General features: G+C 43.2%; 18 non-coding genes across 18 annotated transcripts; 4 read left to right on the top strand and 14 right to left on the bottom strand.

Moving 5' to 3' along the window:
• Nucleotides 1-328: 328 nt before the first annotated feature.
• On the bottom strand, nt 329-443 carry LOC143730214 (U5 spliceosomal RNA). The gene has a single exon (XR_013200432.1). It is a non-coding gene; the product is annotated as a U5 spliceosomal RNA (small nuclear RNA).
• Nucleotides 444-1,493: 1,050 nt separating this feature from the next.
• LOC143730213 (U5 spliceosomal RNA) lies at nt 1,494-1,608 on the bottom strand. The gene has a single exon (XR_013200431.1). It is a non-coding gene; the product is annotated as a U5 spliceosomal RNA (small nuclear RNA).
• A 1,049-nt stretch (nt 1,609-2,657) lies between these two features.
• LOC143730212 (U5 spliceosomal RNA) lies at nt 2,658-2,772 on the bottom strand. The gene has a single exon (XR_013200430.1). It is a non-coding gene; the product is annotated as a U5 spliceosomal RNA (small nuclear RNA).
• Nucleotides 2,773-4,009: 1,237 nt separating this feature from the next.
• Nucleotides 4,010-4,081, top strand: trnad-guc (transfer RNA aspartic acid (anticodon GUC)). The gene has a single exon. It is a non-coding gene; the product is annotated as a tRNA-Asp (tRNA).
• Nucleotides 4,082-4,533: 452 nt separating this feature from the next.
• LOC143730211 (U5 spliceosomal RNA) lies at nt 4,534-4,648 on the bottom strand. Its single transcript, XR_013200429.1, has one exon. It is a non-coding gene; the product is annotated as a U5 spliceosomal RNA (small nuclear RNA).
• A 1,043-nt stretch (nt 4,649-5,691) lies between these two features.
• LOC143730210 (U5 spliceosomal RNA) lies at nt 5,692-5,806 on the bottom strand. Its single transcript, XR_013200428.1, has one exon. It is a non-coding gene; the product is annotated as a U5 spliceosomal RNA (small nuclear RNA).
• A 1,237-nt stretch (nt 5,807-7,043) lies between these two features.
• On the top strand, nt 7,044-7,115 carry trnad-guc (transfer RNA aspartic acid (anticodon GUC)). Its single transcript has one exon. It is a non-coding gene; the product is annotated as a tRNA-Asp (tRNA).
• Nucleotides 7,116-7,567: 452 nt separating this feature from the next.
• LOC143730322 (U5 spliceosomal RNA) lies at nt 7,568-7,682 on the bottom strand. Its single transcript, XR_013200529.1, has one exon. It is a non-coding gene; the product is annotated as a U5 spliceosomal RNA (small nuclear RNA).
• A 1,048-nt stretch (nt 7,683-8,730) lies between these two features.
• On the bottom strand, nt 8,731-8,845 carry LOC143730208 (U5 spliceosomal RNA). Its single transcript, XR_013200427.1, has one exon. It is a non-coding gene; the product is annotated as a U5 spliceosomal RNA (small nuclear RNA).
• A 1,050-nt stretch (nt 8,846-9,895) lies between these two features.
• Nucleotides 9,896-10,010, bottom strand: LOC143730207 (U5 spliceosomal RNA). The gene has a single exon (XR_013200426.1). It is a non-coding gene; the product is annotated as a U5 spliceosomal RNA (small nuclear RNA).
• Nucleotides 10,011-11,247: 1,237 nt separating this feature from the next.
• Nucleotides 11,248-11,319, top strand: trnad-guc (transfer RNA aspartic acid (anticodon GUC)). The gene has a single exon. It is a non-coding gene; the product is annotated as a tRNA-Asp (tRNA).
• Nucleotides 11,320-11,770: 451 nt separating this feature from the next.
• LOC143730321 (U5 spliceosomal RNA) lies at nt 11,771-11,885 on the bottom strand. The gene has a single exon (XR_013200528.1). It is a non-coding gene; the product is annotated as a U5 spliceosomal RNA (small nuclear RNA).
• A 1,048-nt stretch (nt 11,886-12,933) lies between these two features.
• Nucleotides 12,934-13,048, bottom strand: LOC143730206 (U5 spliceosomal RNA). Its single transcript, XR_013200425.1, has one exon. It is a non-coding gene; the product is annotated as a U5 spliceosomal RNA (small nuclear RNA).
• Nucleotides 13,049-14,098: 1,050 nt separating this feature from the next.
• Nucleotides 14,099-14,213, bottom strand: LOC143730205 (U5 spliceosomal RNA). The gene has a single exon (XR_013200424.1). It is a non-coding gene; the product is annotated as a U5 spliceosomal RNA (small nuclear RNA).
• A 1,049-nt stretch (nt 14,214-15,262) lies between these two features.
• On the bottom strand, nt 15,263-15,377 carry LOC143730203 (U5 spliceosomal RNA). Its single transcript, XR_013200422.1, has one exon. It is a non-coding gene; the product is annotated as a U5 spliceosomal RNA (small nuclear RNA).
• A 1,238-nt stretch (nt 15,378-16,615) lies between these two features.
• trnad-guc (transfer RNA aspartic acid (anticodon GUC)) lies at nt 16,616-16,687 on the top strand. Its single transcript has one exon. It is a non-coding gene; the product is annotated as a tRNA-Asp (tRNA).
• Nucleotides 16,688-17,139: 452 nt separating this feature from the next.
• On the bottom strand, nt 17,140-17,254 carry LOC143730202 (U5 spliceosomal RNA). The gene has a single exon (XR_013200421.1). It is a non-coding gene; the product is annotated as a U5 spliceosomal RNA (small nuclear RNA).
• A 1,043-nt stretch (nt 17,255-18,297) lies between these two features.
• Nucleotides 18,298-18,412, bottom strand: LOC143730201 (U5 spliceosomal RNA). The gene has a single exon (XR_013200420.1). It is a non-coding gene; the product is annotated as a U5 spliceosomal RNA (small nuclear RNA).
• Between the last annotated feature and the right edge of the window lie 790 nt (nt 18,413-19,202).

The raw sequence follows: 19,202 nt of genomic DNA, 5'->3' as shown, positions 1-19,202 counted from the left end.
GTCTTTTTTTTTTGTTGCATTTTCACTGTTCTGACCAGTGTGTTGCGTTCCGAACGCTTGGAAACAGTGAATAATGTTGCGAAACAATCGGTTCAAAGCTTTGTTTCTCCCATCACTACCCTTTTGTGCTTGGTAAAACTTACATTCACACTGCTGACACAAGACTCGAAGATGTGAACTGGGAAAGTGTGGATGGTTTGACGACTACCCAGTTCCAGTCTTGGACAAAACAGCCAATTATTTTAGCCACGCTCGATCTGTGGCCCAGCCTATTGTGGTACTTTGTTACAAGCTGCCAAACGTCCTCTGTTCTTGAACAAACACATGTAGCTCTGCTGTGAGCAGAGCATCCAAAAATATCAGAAACTCGCAAATGTTCCCCTCCACGGAAATCTTTAGTAAAAGGCGAAAGATTTATGCGTGAATGAAGAGAAACTCGAGCTGTACCCATGAGACGTTGGGACAATGTGGTCCCAAGCACATGCAACCATGCTCAGCAAGGGTAATGTCTGGTGCAGGCTCCTCCCATCCAGCTTATTTTCTTTAAAAAAAAACACAATAATACAGCCATATCCATTAGAGGAAGGAGCAAATGTAAAAAGAATCTGCCCCATCACCAAATGTCCGCAAACCCTGTCCAAGAGGATGTCACTGAATCCGATAGTATGTCGAAGACCAGTGGTAGTATTCGCATGAGATTTTTATGAACTTCCTGGATGCTAAATGAACAAACCCTTCATCTCCTTGGATTGCGGGTGGATACCTCCATAGGACAGGGTGAGCTCCTTGGCCAAAATAAAAGGCTTAAATAATAATAACTCCATTAATGGAAAGCATATCCAGTATTAAGTGACGTCTCAACGGTTGAGCATAGACAACAGTACCGTACCGCCCAGAGAAGCAATTGGGATGACCAGTCCTCGTTAGTATAGTGGACAGTATCTCCGCCTGTCACGCGGAAGACCGGGGTTCGATTAGTCTTCTTCTTTATCACGACCAAACACCTTGCATAAGCTCAGGCTTTACCGTGGAAGGCGCTGTTAAAGTCAACCTGCCGTTCAAGACTCACTTGATTATGTTTAGCTAATTGCATTTGAAAGATTTTACTTTCAAGAAAGCTATTGCAATAGGTTTGTAAAAGGTGTTTTTTGAATGTTTGGCCTGAGTCTTTTTTTTTTGTTGCATTTTCACTGTTCTGACCAGTGTGTTGCGTTCCGAACGCTTGGAAACAATGAATAATGTTGCGAAACAATCGGTTCAAAGCTTTGTTTCTCCCATCACTACCCTTTTGTGCTTGGTAAAACTTACATTCACACTGCTGACACAAGACTCGAAGATGTGAACTGGGAAAGTCTGGATGGTTTGACGACTACCCAGTTCCAGTCTTGGACAAAACAGCCAAATCTTTTAGCCACGCTCGATCTGTGGCCCAGCCTATTGTGGTACTTTGTTACAAGCTGCCAAACATCCTCTATTCTTGAACAAACACATGTAGCTCTGCTGTGAGCAGAGCATCCAAAAATATCAGAAACTCGCAAATGTTCCCCTCCACGGAAATCTTTAGTAAAAGGCGAAAGATTTATGCGTGAATGAAGAGAAACTCGAGCTGTAACCATGAGACGTTGGGACAATGTGGTCCCAAGCACATGCAACCATGCTCAGCAAGGGTAATGTCTGGTGCAGGCTCCTCCCATCCAGCTTATTTTCTTTAAAAAAAACACAATAATACAGCCATATCCATTAGAGGAAGGAGCAAATGTAAAAAGAATCTGCCCCATCACCAAATGTCCGCAAACCCTGTCCAAGAGGATGTCACTGAATCCGATAGTATGTCGAAGACCAGTGGTAGTATTCGCATGAGATTTTTATGAACTTCCTGGATGCTAAATGAACAAACCCTTCATCTCCTTGGATTGCGGGTGGATACCTCCATAGGACAGGGTGAGCTCCTTGGCCAAAATAAAAGGCTTAAATAATAATAACTCCATTAATGGAAAGCATATCCAGTATTAAGTGACGTCTCAACGGTTGAGCATAGACAACAGTACCGTACCGCCCAGAGAAGCAATTGGGATGACCAGTCCTCGTTAGTATAGTGGACAGTATCTCCGCCTGTCACGCGGAAGACCGGGGTTCGATTAGTCTTCTTCTTTATCACGACCAAACACCTTGCATAAGCTCAGGCTTTACCGTGGAAGGCGCTGTTAAAGTCAACCTGCCGTTCAAGACTCACTTGATTATGTTTAGCTAATTGCATTTGAAAGATTTTACTTTCAAGAAAGCTATTGCAATAGGTTTGTAAAAGGTGTTTTTTGAATGTTTGGCCTGAGTCTTTTTTTTTTGTTGCATTTTCACTGTTCTGACCAGTGTGTTGCGTTCCGAACGATTGGAAACAGTGAATAATGTTGCGAAACAATCGGTTCAAAGCTTTGTTTCTCCCATCACTACCCTTTTGTGCTTGGTAAAACTTACATTCACACTGCTGACACAAGACTCGAAGATGTGAACTGGGAAAGTGTGGATGGTTTGACGACTACCCAGTTCCAGTCTTGGACAAAACAGCCAATTCTTTTAGCCACGCTCGATCTGTGGCCCAGCCTATTGTGGTACTTTGTTACAAGCTGCCAAACGTCCTCTGTTCTTGAACAAACACATGTAGCTCTGCTGTGAGCAGAGCATCCAAAAATATCAGAAACTCGCAAATGTTCCCCTCCACGGAAATCTTTAGTAAAAGGCGAAAGATTTATGCGTGAATGAAGAGAAACTCGAGCTGTACCCATGAGACGTTGGGACAATGTGGTCCCAAGCACATGCAACCATGCTCAGCAAGGGTAATGTCTGGTGCAGGCTGCTCCCATCCAGCTTTTTTCTTTAAAAAAAAAACAATAATACAGCCATATCCATTAGAGGAAGGAGCAAATGTAAAAAGAATCTGCCCCATCACCAAATGTCCGCAAACCCTGTCCAAGAGGATGTCACTGAATCCGATAGTATGTCGAAGACCAGTGGTAGTATTCGCATGAGATTTTTATGAACTTCCTGGATGCTAAATGAACAAACCCTTCATCTCCTTGGATTGCGGGTGGATACCTCCATAGGACAGGGTGAGCTCCTTGGCCAAAATAAAAGGCTTAAATAATAATAACTCCATTAATGGAAAGCATATCCAGTATTAAGTGACGTCTCAACGGTTGAGCATAGACAACAGTACCGTACCGCCCAGAGAAGCAATTGGGATGACCAGTCCTCGTTAGTATAGTGGACAGTATCTCCGCCTGTCACGCGGAAGACCGGGGTTCGATTAGTCTTCTTCTTTATCACGACCAAACACCTTGCATAAGCTCAGGCTTTACCGTGGAAGGCGCTGTTAAAGTCAACCTGCCGTTCAAGACTCACTTGATTATGTTTAGCTAATTGCATTTGAAAGATTTTACTTTCAAGAAAGCGTTTGCAATAGGTTTGTAAAAGGTGTTTTTTGAATGTTTGGCCTGAGTCTTTTTTTTTGTTGTTGCATTTTCACTGTTCTGACCAGTGTGTTGCGTTCCGAACGCTTGGAAACAGTGAATAATGTTGCGAAACAATCGGTTCAAAGCTTTGTTTCTCCCATCACTACCCTTTTGTGCTTGGTAAAACTTACATTCACACTGCTGACACAAGACTCGAAGTTGTGAACTGGGAAAGTGTGGATGGTTTGACGACTACGAAGTTCCAGTCTTGGACAAAACAGCCAATTCTTTTAGCCACGCTCAATCTCTGGCCCAAACTATTGTGGTACTTTGTTACAAGCTGCCAAACGTCCTCTGTTCTTGAACAAACACATGTAGCTCTGCTGTGAGCAAGACAATTCTTGGATACCTCCATAGGACAGGGTGAGCTCTTTGGCCAAAATAAAAGGTTTAAATAATAATAACTCCATTAATGGAAAGCATATCCAGTATTACGTGACGTCTCAACGGTTGAGCATAGACAACAGTAACAAACCGCCCAGAGAAGCAACTGTGATGACCAGTCCTCGTTAGTATAGTGGACAGTATCTCCGCCTGTCACGCGGAAGACCGGGGTTCGATTCCCCGACGGGGAGTATTCTTCTTTATCACGACCAAACACCTTGCATAAGCTCGGGCTTTACCGTGCAAGGTGCTGTTAAAGTCAACCTGCCGTTCAAGACTCGCTTGATTATTTTTAGCTAATTGCATTTGAAAGATTTTACTTTCAAGAAAGCGTTTGCAATAGGTTTGTAAAAGGTGTTTTTTGAATGTTTGGCCTGAGTCTTTTTTTTTGTGGGATTTTCACTGTTCTGACCAGCGTGTTCCGTTCCGAACGCTTGGAAACAGTGAATAATTTTGCGAAGCAATCAGTTCAAAGCTTTGTTTCTCCCATCACTACCCTTTTGTGCTTGGTAAAACTTACATTCACACCGCTGTCTTGGACAAAACAGCCAATTCTTTTAGCCACGCTCGATCTGTGGCCCAGCCTATTGTGGTACTTTGTTACAAGCTGCCAAACGTCCTCTGTTCTTGAACAAACACATGTAGCTCTGCTGTGAGCAGAGCATCCAAAAATATCAGAAACTCGCAAATGTTCCCCTCCACGGAAATCTTTAGTAAAAGGCGAAAGATTTATGCGTGAATGAAGAGAAACTCGAGCTGTAACCATGAGACGTTGGGACAATGTGGTCCCAAGCACATGCAACCATGCTCAGCAAGGGTAATGTCTGGTGCAGGCTCCTCCCATCCAGCTTATTTTCTTTAAAAAAAACACAATAATACAGCCATATCCATTAGAGGAAGGAGCAAATGTAAAAAGAATCTGCCCCATCACCAAATGTCCGCAAACCCTGTCCAAGAGGATGTCACTGAATCCGATAGTATGTCGAAGACCAGTGGTAGTATTCGCATGAGATTTTTATGAACTTCCTGGATGCTAAATGAACAAACCCTTCATCTCCTTGGATTGCGGGTGGATACCTCCATAGGACAGGGTGAGCTCCTTGGCCAAAATAAAAGGCTTAAATAATAATAACTCCATTAATGGAAAGCATATCCAGTATTAAGTGACGTCTCAACGGTTGAGCATAGACAACAGTACCGTACCGCCCAGAGAAGCAATTGGGATGTCCTCGTTAGTATAGTGGACAGTATCTCCGCCTGTCACGCGGAAGACCGGGGTTCGATTAGTCTTCTTCTTTATCACGACCAAACACCTTGCATAAGCTCAGGCTTTACCGTGGAAGGCGCTGTTAAAGTCAACCTGCCGTTCAAGACTCACTTGATTATGTTTAGCTAATTGCATTTGAAAGATTTTACTTTCAAGAAAGCTATTGCAATAGGTTTGTAAAAGGTGTTTTTTGAATGTTTGGCCTGAGTCTTTTTTTTTGTTGCATTTTCACTGTTCTGACCAGTGTGTTGCGTTCCGAACGATTGGAAACAGTGAATAATGTTGCGAAACAATCGGTTCAAAGCTTTGTTTCTCCCATCACTACCCTTTTGTGCTTGGTAAAACTTACATTCACACTGCTGACACAAGACTCGAAGATGTGAACTGGGAAAGTGTGGATGGTTTGACGACTACCCAGTTCCAGTCTTGGACAAAACAGCCAATTCTTTTAGCCACGCTCGATCTGTGGCCCAGCCTATTATGGTACTTTGTTACAAGCTGCCAAACGTCCTCTGTTCTTGAACAAATACATGTAGCTCTGCTGTGAGCAGAGCATCCAAAAATATCAGAAACTCGCAAATGTTCCCCTCCACGGAAATCTTTAGTAAAAGGCGAAAGATTTATGCGTGAATGAAGAGAAACTCGAGCTGTACCCATGAGACGTTGGGACAATGTGGTCCCAAGCACATGCAACCATGCTCAGCAAGGGTAATGTCTGGTGCAGGCTGCTCCCATCCAGCTTTTTTCTTTAAAAAAAAAACAATAATACAGCCATATCCATTAGAGGAAGGAGCAAATGTAAAAAGAATCTGCCCCATCACCAAATGTCCGCAAACCCTGTCCAAGAGGATGTCACTGAATCCGATAGTATGTCGAAGACCAGTGGTAGTATTCGCATGAGATTTTTATGAACTTCCTGGATGCTAAATGAACAAACCCTTCATCTCCTTGGATTGCGGGTGGATACCTCCATAGGACAGGGTGAGCTCCTTGGCCAAAATAAAAGGCTTAAATAATAATAACTCCATTAATGGAAAGCATATCCAGTATTAAGTGACGTCTCAACGGTTGAGCATAGACAACAGTACCGTACCGCCCAGAGAAGCAATTGGGATGACCAGTCCTCGTTAGTATAGTGGACAGTATCTCCGCCTGTCACGCGGAAGACCGGGGTTCGATTAGTCTTCTTCTTTATCACGACCAAACACCTTGCATAAGCTCAGGCTTTACCGTGGAAGGCGCTGTTAAAGTCAACCTGCCGTTCAAGACTCACTTGATTATGTTTAGCTAATTGCATTTGAAAGATTTTACTTTCAAGAAAGCTATTGCAATAGGTTTGTAAAAGGTGTTTTTTGAATGTTTGGCCTGAGTCTTTTTTTTTGTTGTTGCATTTTCACTGTTCTGACCAGTGTGTTGCGTTCCGAACGCTTGGAAACAGTGAATAATGTTGCGAAACAATCGGTTCAAAGCTTTGTTTCTCCCATCACTACCCTTTTGTGCTTGGTAAAACTTACATTCACACTGCTGACACAAGACTCGAAGTTGTGAACTGGGAAAGTGTGGATGGTTTGACGACTACGAAGTTCCAGTCTTGGACAAAACAGCCAATTCTTTTAGCCACGCTCAATCTCTGGCCCAAACTATTGTGGTACTTTGTTACAAGCTGCCAAACGTCCTCTGTTCTTGAACAAACACATGTAGCTCTGCTGTGAGCAAGACAATTCTTGGATACCTCCATAGGACAGGGTGAGCTCTTTGGCCAAAATAAAAGGTTTAAATAATAATAACTCCATTAATGGAAAGCATATCCAGTATTACGTGACGTCTCAACGGTTGAGCATAGACAACAGTAACACACCGCCCAGAGAAGCAACTGTGATGACCAGTCCTCGTTAGTATAGTGGACAGTATCTCCGCCTGTCACGCGGAAGACCGGGGTTCGATTCCCCGACGGGGAGTATTCTTCTTTATCACGACCAAACACCTTGCATAAGCTCGGGCTTTACCGTGGAAGGTGCTGTTAAAGTCAACCTGCCGTTCAAGACTCGCTTGATTATTTTTAGCTAATTGCATTTGAAAGATTTTACTTTCAAGAAAGCGTTTGCAATAGGTTTGTAAAAGGTGTTTTTTGAATGTTTGGCCTGAGTCTTTTTTTTTGTGGGATTTTCACTGTTCTGACCAGCGTGTTCCGTTCCGAACGCTTGGAAACAGTGAATAATTTTGCGAAGCAATCAGTTCAAAGCTTTGTTTCTCCCATCACTACCCTTTTGTGCTTGGTAAAACTTACATTCACACCGCTGTCTTGGACAAAACAGCCAATTCTTTTAGCCACGCTCGATCTGTGGCCCAGCCTATTGTGGTACTTTGTTACAAGCTGCCAAACGTCCTCTGTTCTTGAACAAACACATGTAGCTCTGCTGTGAGCAGAGCATCCAAAAATATCAGAAACTCGCAAATGTTCCCCTCCACGGAAATCTTTAGTAAAAGGCGAAAGATTTATGCGTGAATTAAGAGAAACTCGAGCTGTAACCATGAGACGTTGGGACAATGTGGTCCCAAGCACATGCAACCATGCTCAGCAAGGGTAATGTCTGGTGCAGGCTCCTCCCATCCAGCTTATTTTCTTTAAAAAAAAACAATAATACAGCCATGTCCATTAGAGGAAGGAGCAAATGTAAACAGAATCTGCCCCATCACCAAATGTCCGCAAACCCTGTCCAAGAGGATGTCACTGAATCCGATAGTATGTCGAAGACCAGTGGTAGTATTCGCATGAGATTTTTATGAACTTCCTGGATGCTAAATGAACAAACCCTTCATCTCCTTGGATTGCGGGTGGATACCTCCATAGGACAGGGTGAGCTCCTTGGCCAAAATAAAAGGCTTAAATAATAATAACTCCATTAATGGAAAGCATATCCAGGATTAAGTGACGTCTCAACGGTTGAGCATAGACAACAGTACCGTACCGCCCAGAGAAGCCACTGTGATGACCAGTCCTCGTTAGTATAGTGGACAGTATCTCCGCCTGTCACGCGCAAGACCGGGGTTCGATTAGTCTTCTTCTTTATCACGACCAAACACCTTGCATAAGCTCAGGCTTTACCGTGGAAGGCGCTGTTAAAGTCAACCTGCCGTTCAAGACTCACTTGATTATGTTTAGCTAATTGCATTTGAAAGATTTTACTTTCAAGAAAGCTATTGCAATAGGTTTGTAAAAGGTGTTTTTTGAATGTTTGGCCTGAGTCTTTTTTTTTTGTTGCATTTTCACTGTTCTGACCAGTGTGTTGCGTTCCGAACGCTTGGAAACAGTGAATAATGTTGCGAAACAATCGGTTCAAAGCTTTGTTTCTCCCATCACTACCCTTTTGTGCTTGGTAAAACTTACATTCACACTGCTGACACAAGACTCGAAGATGTGAACTGGGAAAGTGTGGATGGTTTGACGACTACCCAGTTCCAGTCTTGGACAAAACAGCCAATTATTTTAGCCACGCTCGATCTGTGGCCCAGCCTATTGTGGTACTTTGTTACAAGCTGCCAAACGTCCTCTGTTCTTGAACAAACACATGTAGCTCTGCTGTGAGCAGAGCATCCAAAAATATCAGAAACTCGCAAATGTTCCCCTCCACGGAAATCTTTAGTAAAAGGCGAAAGATTTATGCGTGAATGAAGAGAAACTCGAGCTGTACCCATGAGACGTTGGGACAATGTGGTCCCAAGCACATGCAACCATGCTCAGCAAGGGTAATGTCTGGTGCAGGCTCCTCCCATCCAGCTTATTTTCTTTAAAAAAAAACACAATAATACAGCCATATCCATTAGAGGAAGGAGCAAATGTAAAAAGAATCTGCCCCATCACCAAATGTCCGCAAACCCTGTCCAAGAGGATGTCACTGAATCCGATAGTATGTCGAAGACCAGTGGTAGTATTCGCATGAGATTTTTATGAACTTCCTGGATGCTAAATGAACAAACCCTTCATCTCCTTGGATTGCGGGTGGATACCTCCATAGGACAGGGTGAGCTCCTTGGCCAAAATAAAAGGCTTAAATAATAATAACTCCATTAATGGAAAGCATATCCAGTATTAAGTGACGTCTCAACGGTTGAGCATAGACAACAGTACCGTACCGCCCAGAGAAGCAATTGGGATGACCAGTCCTCGTTAGTATAGTGGACAGTATCTCCGCCTGTCACGCGGAAGACCGGGGTTCGATTAGTCTTCTTCTTTATCACGACCAAACACCTTGCATAAGCTCAGGCTTTACCGTGGAAGGCGCTGTTAAAGTCAACCTGCCGTTCAAGACTCACTTGATTATGTTTAGCTAATTGCATTTGAAAGATTTTACTTTCAAGAAAGCTATTGCAATAGGTTTGTAAAAGGTGTTTTTTGAATGTTTGGCCTGAGTCTTTTTTTTTTGTTGCATTTTCACTGTTCTGACCAGTGTGTTGCGTTCCGAACGCTTGGAAACAATGAATAATGTTGCGAAACAATCGGTTCAAAGCTTTGTTTCTCCCATCACTACCCTTTTGTGCTTGGTAAAACTTACATTCACACTGCTGACACAAGACTCGAAGATGTGAACTGGGAAAGTCTGGATGGTTTGACGACTACCCAGTTCCAGTCTTGGACAAAACAGCCAAATCTTTTAGCCACGCTCGATCTGTGGCCCAGCCTATTGTGGTACTTTGTTACAAGCTGCCAAACATCCTCTATTCTTGAACAAACACATGTAGCTCTGCTGTGAGCAGAGCATCCAAAAATATCAGAAACTCGCAAATGTTCCCCTCCACGGAAATCTTTAGTAAAAGGCGAAAGATTTATGCGTGAATGAAGAGAAACTCGAGCTGTAACCATGAGACGTTGGGACAATGTGGTCCCAAGCACATGCAACCATGCTCAGCAAGGGTAATGTCTGGTGCAGGCTCCTCCCATCCAGCTTATTTTCTTTAAAAAAAACACAATAATACAGCCATATCCATTAGAGGAAGGAGCAAATGTAAAAAGAATCTGCCCCATCACCAAATGTCCGCAAACCCTGTCCAAGAGGATGTCACTGAATCCGATAGTATGTCGAAGACCAGTGGTAGTATTCGCATGAGATTTTTATGAACTTCCTGGATGCTAAATGAACAAACCCTTCATCTCCTTGGATTGCGGGTGGATACCTCCATAGGACAGGGTGAGCTCCTTGGCCAAAATAAAAGGCTTAAATAATAATAACTCCATTAATGGAAAGCATATCCAGTATTAAGTGACGTCTCAACGGTTGAGCATAGACAACAGTACCGTACCGCCCAGAGAAGCAATTGGGATGACCAGTCCTCGTTAGTATAGTGGACAGTATCTCCGCCTGTCACGCGGAAGACCGGGGTTCGATTAGTCTTCTTCTTTATCACGACCAAACACCTTGCATAAGCTCAGGCTTTACCGTGGAAGGCGCTGTTAAAGTCAACCTGCCGTTCAAGACTCACTTGATTATGTTTAGCTAATTGCATTTGAAAGATTTTACTTTCAAGAAAGCTATTGCAATAGGTTTGTAAAAGGTGTTTTTTGAATGTTTGGCCTGAGTCTTTTTTTTGTTGTTGCATTTTCACTGTTCTGACCAGTGTGTTGCGTTCCGAACGCTTGGAAACAGTGAATAATGTTGCGAAACAATCGGTTCAAAGCTTTGTTTCTCCCATCACTACCCTTTTGTGCTTGGTAAAACTTACATTCACACTGCTGACACAAGACTCGAAGTTGTGAACTGGGAAAGTGTGGATGGTTTGACGACTACGAAGTTCCAGTCTTGGACAAAACAGCCAATTCTTTTAGCCACGCTCAATCTCTGGCCCAAACTATTGTGGTACTTTGTTACAAGCTGCCAAACGTCCTCTGTTCTTGAACAAACACATGTAGCTCTGCTGTGAGCAAGACAATTCTTGGATACCTCCATAGGACAGGGTGAGCTCTTTGGCCAAAATAAAAGGTTTAAATAATAATAACTCCATTAATGGAAAGCATATCCAGTATTACGTGACGTCTCAACGGTTGAGCATAGACAACAGTAACACACCGCCCAGAGAAGCAACTGTGATGACCAGTCCTCGTTAGTATAGTGGACAGTATCTCCGCCTGTCACGCGGAAGACCGGGGTTCGATTCCCCGACGGGGAGTATTCTTCTTTATCACGACCAAACACCTTGCATAAGCTCGGGCTTTACCGTGGAAGGTGCTGTTAAAGTCAACCTGCCGTTCAAGACTCGCTTGATTATTTTTAGCTAATTGCATTTGAAAGATTTTACTTTCAAGAAAGCGTTTGCAATAGGTTTGTAAAAGGTGTTTTTTGAATGTTTGGCCTGAGTCTTTTTTTTGTGGGATTTTCACTGTTCTGACCAGCGTGTTCCGTTCCGAACGCTTGGAAACAGTGAATAATTTTGCGAAGCAATCAGTTCAAAGCTTTGTTTCTCCCATCACTACCCTTTTGTGCTTGGTAAAACTTACATTCACACCGCTGTCTTGGACAAAACAGCCAATTCTTTTAGCCACGCTCGATCTGTGGCCCAGCCTATTGTGGTACTTTGTTACAAGCTGCCAAACGTCCTCTGTTCTTGAACAAACACATGTAGCTCTGCTGTGAGCAGAGCATCCAAAAATATCAGAAACTCGCAAATGTTCCCCTCCACGGAAATCTTTAGTAAAAGGCGAAAGATTTATGCGTGAATTAAGAGAAACTCGAGCTGTAACCATGAGACGTTGGGACAATGTGGTCCCAAGCACATGCAACCATGCTCAGCAAGGGTAATGTCTGGTGCAGGCTCCTCCCATCCAGCTTATTTTCTTTAAAAAAAAACAATAATACAGCCATGTCCATTAGAGGAAGGAGCAAATGTAAACAGAATCTGCCCCATCACCAAATGTCCGCAAACCCTGTCCAAGAGGATGTCACTGAATCCGATAGTATGTCGAAGACCAGTGGTAGTATTCGCATGAGATTTTTATGAACTTCCTGGATGCTAAATGAACAAACCCTTCATCTCCTTGGATTGCGGGTGGATACCTCCATAGGACAGGGTGAGCTCCTTGGCCAAAATAAAAGGCTTAAATAATAATAACTCCATTAATGGAAAGCATATCCAGGATTAAGTGACGTCTCAACGGTTGAGCATAGACAACAGTACCGTACCGCCCAGAGAAGCCACTGTGATGACCAGTCCTCGTTAGTATAGTGGACAGTATATCCGCCTGTCACGCGCAAGACCGGGGTTCGATTAGTCTTCTTCTTTATCACGACCAAACACCTTGCATAAGCTCAGGCTTTACCGTGGAAGGCGCTGTTAAAGTCAACCTGCCGTTCAAGACTCACTTGATTATGTTTAGCTAATTGCATTTGAAAGATTTTACTTTCAAGAAAGCTATTGCAATAGGTTTGTAAAAGGTGTTTTTTGAATGTTTGGCCTGAGTCTTTTTTTTTTGTTGCATTTTCACTGTTCTGACCAGTGTGTTGCGTTCCGAACGCTTGGAAACAGTGAATAATGTTGCGAAACAATCGGTTCAAAGCTTTGTTTCTCCCATCACTACCCTTTTGTGCTTGGTAAAACTTACATTCACACTGCTGACACAAGACTCGAAGATGTGAACTGGGAAAGTGTGGATGGTTTGACGACTACCCAGTTCCAGTCTTGGACAAAACAGCCAATTCTTTTAGCCACGCTCGATCTGTGGCCCAGCCTATTGTGGTACTTTGTTACAAGCTGCCAAACGTCCTCTGTTCTTGAACAAACACATGTAGCTCTGCTGTGAGCAGAGCATCCAAAAATATCAGAAACTCGCAAATGTTCCCCTCCACGGAAATCTTTAGTAAAAGGCGAAAGATTTATGCGTGAATGAAGAGAAACTCGAGCTGTACCCATGAGACGTTGGGACAATGTGGTCCCAAGCACATGCAACCATGCTCAGCAAGGGTAATGTCTGGTGCAGGCTCCTCCCATCCAGCTTATTTTCTTTAAAAAAAAACACAATAATACAGCCATATCCATTAGAGGAAGGAGCAAATGTAAAAAGAATCTGCCCCATCACCAAATGTCCGCAAACCCTGTCCAAGAGGATGTCACTGAATCCGATAGTATGTCGAAGACCAGTGGTAGTATTCGCATGAGATTTTTATGAACTTCCTGGATGCTAAATGAACAAACCCTTCATCTCCTTGGATTGCGGGTGGATACCTCCATAGGACAGGGTGAGCTCCTTGGCCAAAATAAAAGGCTTAAATAATAATAACTCCATTAATGGAAAGCATATCCAGTATTAAGTGACGTCTCAACGGTTGAGCATAGACAACAGTACCGTACCGCCCAGAGAAGCAATTGGGATGACCAGTCCTCGTTAGTATAGTGGACAGTATCTCCGCCTGTCACGCGGAAGACCGGGGTTCGATTAGTCTTCTTCTTTATCACGACCAAACACCTTGCATAAGCTCAGGCTTTACCGTGGAAGGCGCTGTTAAAGTCAACCTGCCGTTCAAGACTCACTTGATTATGTTTAGCTAATTGCATTTGAAAGATTTTACTTTCAAGAAAGCTATTGCAATAGGTTTGTAAAAGGTGTTTTTTGAATGTTTGGCCTGAGTCTTTTTTTTTTGTTGCATTTTCACTGTTCTGACCAGTGTGTTGAGTTCCGAACGCTTGGAAACAATGAATAATGTTGCGAAACAATCGGTTCAAAGCTTTGTTTCTCCCATCACTACCCTTTTGTGCTTGGTAAAACTTACATTCACACTGCTGACACAAGACTCGAAGATGTGAACTGGGAAAGTCTGGATGGTTTGACGACTACCCAGTTCCAGTCTTGGACAAAACAGCCAAATCTTTTAGCCACGCTCGATCTGTGGCCCAGCCTATTGTGGTACTTTGTTACAAGCTGCCAAACATCCTCTATTCTTGAACAAACACATGTAGCTCTGCTGTGAGCAGAGCATCCAAAAATATCAGAAACTCGCAAATGTTCCCCTCCACGGAAATCTTTAGTAAAAGGCGAAAGATTTATGCGTGAATGAAGAGAAACTCGAGCTGTAACCATGAGACGTTGGGACAATGTGGTCCCAAGCACATGCAACCATGCTCAGCAAGGGTAATGTCTGGTGCAGGCTCCTCCCATCCAGCTTATTTTCTTTAAAAAAAACACAATAATACAGCCATATCCATTAGAGGAAGGAGCAAATGTAAAAAGAATCTGCCCCATCACCAAATGTCCGCAAACCCTGTCCAAGAGGATGTCACTGAATCCGATAGTATGTCGAAGACCAGTGGTAGTATTCGCATGAGATTTTTATGAACTTCCTGGATGCTAAATGAACAAACCCTTCATCTCCTTGGATTGCGGGTGGATACCTCCATAGGACAGGGTGAGCTCCTTGGCCAAAATAAAAGGCTTAAATAATAATAACTCCATTAATGGAAAGCATATCCAGTATTAAGTGACGTCTCAACGGTTGAGCATAGACAACAGTACCGTACCGCCCAGAGAAGCAATTGGGATGACCAGTCCTCGTTAGTATAGTGGACAGTATCTCCGCCTGTCACGCGGAAGACCGGGGTTCGATTAGTCTTCTTCTTTATCACGACCAAACACCTTGCATAAGCTCAGGCTTTACCGTGGAAGGCGCTGTTAAAGTCAACCTGCCGTTCAAGACTCACTTGATTATGTTTAGCTAATTGCATTTGAAAGATTTTACTTTCAAGAAAGCTATTGCAATAGGTTTGTAAAAGGTGTTTTTTGAATGTTTGGCCTGAGTCTTTTTTTTTTGTTGCATTTTCACTGTTCTGACCAGTGTGTTGCGTTCCGAACGATTGGAAACAGTGAATAATGTTGCGAAACAATCGGTTCAAAGCTTTGTTTCTCCCATCACTACCCTTTTGTGCTTGGTAAAACTTACATTCACACTGCTGACACAAGACTCGAAGATGTGAACTGGGAAAGTGTGGATGGTTTGACGACTACCCAGTTCCAGTCTTGGACAAAACAGCCAATTCTTTTAGCCACGCTCGATCTGTGGCCCAGCCTATTGTGGTACTTTGTTACAAGCTGCCAAACGTCCTCTGTTCTTGAACAAACACATGTAGCTCTGCTGTGAGCAGAGCATCCAAAAATATCAGAAACTCGCAAATGTTCCCCTCCACGGAAATCTTTAGTAAAAGGCGAAAGATTTATGCGTGAATGAAGAGAAACTCGAGCTGTACCCATGAGACGTTGGGACAATGTGGTCCCAAGCACATGCAACCATGCTCAGCAAGGGTAATGTCTGGTGCAGGCTGCTCCCATCCAGCTTTTTTCTTTAAAAAAAAAAACAATAATACAGCCATATCCATTAGAGGAAGGAGCAAATGTAAAAAGAATCTGCCCCATCACCAAATGTCCGCAAACCCTGTCCAAGAGGATGTCACTGAATCCGATAGTATGTCGAAGACCAGTGGTAGTATTCGCATGAGATTTTTATGAACTTCCTGGATGCTAAATGAACAAACCCTTCATCTCCTTGGATTGCGGGTGGATACCTCCATAGGACAGGGTGAGCTCCTTGGCCAAAATAAAAGGCTTAAATAATAATAACTCCATTAATGGAAAGCATATCCAGTATTAAGTGACGTCTCAACGGTTGAGCATAGACAACAGTACCGTACCGCCCAGAGAAGCAATTGGGATGACCAGTCCTCGTTAGTATAGTGGACAGTATCTCCGCCTGTCACGCGGAAGACCGGGGTTCGATTAGTCTTCTTCTTTATCACGACCAAACACCTTGCATAAGCTCAGGCTTTACCGTGGAAGGCGCTGTTAAAGTCAACCTGCCGTTCAAGACTCACTTGATTATGTTTAGCTAATTGCATTTGAAAGATTTTACTTTCAAGAAAGCGTTTGCAATAGGTTTGTAAAAGGTGTTTTTTGAATGTTTGGCCTGAGTCTTTTTTTTTGTTGTTGCATTTTCACTGTTCTGACCAGTGTGTTGCGTTCCGAACGCTTGGAAACAGTGAATAATGTTGCGAAACAATCGGTTCAAAGCTTTGTTTCTCCCATCACTACCCTTTTGTGCTTGGTAAAACTTACATTCACACTGCTGACACAAGACTCGAAGTTGTGAACTGGGAAAGTGTGGATGGTTTGACGACTACGAAGTTCCAGTCTTGGACAAAACAGCCAATTCTTTTAGCCACGCTCAATCTCTGGCCCAAACTATTGTGGTACTTTGTTACAAGCTGCCAAACGTCCTCTGTTCTTGAACAAACACATGTAGCTCTGCTGTGAGCAAGACAATTCTTGGATACCTCCATAGGACAGGGTGAGCTCTTTGGCCAAAATAAAAGGTTTAAATAATAATAACTCCATTAATGGAAAGCATATCCAGTATTACGTGACGTCTCAACGGTTGAGCATAGACAACAGTAACAAACCGCCCAGAGAAGCAACTGTGATGACCAGTCCTCGTTAGTATAGTGGACAGTATCTCCGCCTGTCACGCGGAAGACCGGGGTTCGATTCCCCGACGGGGAGTATTCTTCTTTATCACGACCAAACACCTTGCATAAGCTCGGGCTTTACCGTGCAAGGTGCTGTTAAAGTCAACCTGCCGTTCAAGACTCGCTTGATTATTTTTAGCTAATTGCATTTGAAAGATTTTACTTTCAAGAAAGCGTTTGCAATAGGTTTGTAAAAGGTGTTTTTTGAATGTTTGGCCTGAGTCTTTTTTTTTGTGGGATTTTCACTGTTCTGACCAGCGTGTTCCGTTCCGAACGCTTGGAAACAGTGAATAATTTTGCGAAGCAATCAGTTCAAAGCTTTGTTTCTCCCATCACTACCCTTTTGTGCTTGGTAAAACTTACATTCACACCGCTGTCTTGGACAAAACAGCCAATTCTTTTAGCCACGCTCGATCTGTGGCCCAGCCTATTGTGGTACTTTGTTACAAGCTGCCAAACGTCCTCTGTTCTTGAACAAACACATGTAGCTCTGCTGTGAGCAGAGCATCCAAAAATATCAGAAACTCGCAAATGTTCCCCTCCACGGAAATCTTTAGTAAAAGGCGAAAGATTTATGCGTGAATGAAGAGAAACTCGAGCTGTAACCATGAGACGTTGGGACAATGTGGTCCCAAGCACATGCAACCATGCTCAGCAAGGGTAATGTCTGGTGCAGGCTCCTCCCATCCAGCTTATTTTCTTTAAAAAAAACACAATAATACAGCCATATCCATTAGAGGAAGGAGCAAATGTAAAAAGAATCTGCCCCATCACCAAATGTCCGCAAACCCTGTCCAAGAGGATGTCACTGAATCCGATAGTATGTCGAAGACCAGTGGTAGTATTCGCATGAGATTTTTATGAACTTCCTGGATGCTAAATGAACAAACCCTTCATCTCCTTGGATTGCGGGTGGATACCTCCATAGGACAGGGTGAGCTCCTTGGCCAAAATAAAAGGCTTAAATAATAATAACTCCATTAATGGAAAGCATATCCAGTATTAAGTGACGTCTCAACGGTTGAGCATAGACAACAGTACCGTACCGCCCAGAGAAGCAATTGGGATGTCCTCGTTAGTATAGTGGACAGTATCTCCGCCTGTCACGCGGAAGACCGGGGTTCGATTAGTCTTCTTCTTTATCACGACCAAACACCTTGCATAAGCTCAGGCTTTACCGTGGAAGGCGCTGTTAAAGTCAACCTGCCGTTCAAGACTCACTTGATTATGTTTAGCTAATTGCATTTGAAAGATTTTACTTTCAAGAAAGCTATTGCAATAGGTTTGTAAAAGGTGTTTTTTGAATGTTTGGCCTGAGTCTTTTTTTTTGTTGCATTTTCACTGTTCTGACCAGTGTGTTGCGTTCCGAACGATTGGAAACAGTGAATAATGTTGCGAAACAATCGGTTCAAAGCTTTGTTTCTCCCATCACTACCCTTTTGTGCTTGGTAAAACTTACATTCACACTGCTGACACAAGACTCGAAGATGTGAACTGGGAAAGTGTGGATGGTTTGACGACTACCCAGTTCCAGTCTTGGACAAAACAGCCAATTCTTTTAGCCACGCTCGATCTGTGGCCCAGCCTATTATGGTACTTTGTTACAAGCTGCCAAACGTCCTCTGTTCTTGAACAAATACATGTAGCTCTGCTGTGAGCAGAGCATCCAAAAATATCAGAAACTCGCAAATGTTCCCCTCCACGGAAATCTTTAGTAAAAGGCGAAAGATTTATGCGTGAATGAAGAGAAACTCGAGCTGTACCCATGAGACGTTGGGACAATGTGGTCCCAAGCACATGCAACCATGCTCAGCAAGGGTAATGTCTGGTGCAGGCTGCTCCCATCCAGCTTTTTTCTTTAAAAAAAAAACAATAATACAGCCATATCCATTAGAGGAAGGAGCAAATGTAAAAAGAATCTGCCCCATCACCAAATGTCCGCAAACCCTGTCCAAGAGGATGTCACTGAATCCGATAGTATGTCGAAGACCAGTGGTAGTATTCGCATGAGATTTTTATGAACTTCCTGGATGCTAAATGAACAAACCCTTCATCTCCTTGGATTGCGGGTGGATACCTCCATAGGACAGGGTGAGCTCCTTGGCCAAAATAAAAGGCTTAAATAATAATAACTCCATTAATGGAAAGCATATCCAGTATTAAGTGACGTCTCAACGGTTGAGCATAGACAACAGTACCGTACCGCCCAGAGAAGCAATTGGGATGACCAGTCCTCGTTAGTATAGTGGACAGTATCTCCGCCTGTCACGCGGAAGACCGGGGTTCGATTAGTCTTCTTCTTTATCACGACCAAACACCTTGCATAAGCTCAGGCTTTACCGTGGAAGGCGCTGTTAAAGTCAACCTGCCGTTCAAGACTCACTTGATTATGTTTAGCTAATTGCATTTGAAAGATTTTACTTTCAAGAAAGCTATTGCAATAGGTTTGTAAAAGGTGTTTTTTGAATGTTTGGCCTGAGTCTTTTTTTTTGTTGTTGCATTTTCACTGTTCTGACCAGTGTGTTGCGTTCCGAACGCTTGGAAACAGT

Source organism: Siphateles boraxobius, unplaced genomic scaffold (assembly GCF_051911475.1).
Source record: "Siphateles boraxobius isolate OS27281-9 unplaced genomic scaffold, OSU_SipBor_1 8, whole genome shotgun sequence".
Classification (NCBI taxonomy): domain Eukaryota; kingdom Metazoa; phylum Chordata; class Actinopteri; order Cypriniformes; family Leuciscidae; genus Siphateles; species Siphateles boraxobius.
This window is presented reverse-complemented; position numbering and strand designations above follow the sequence as displayed.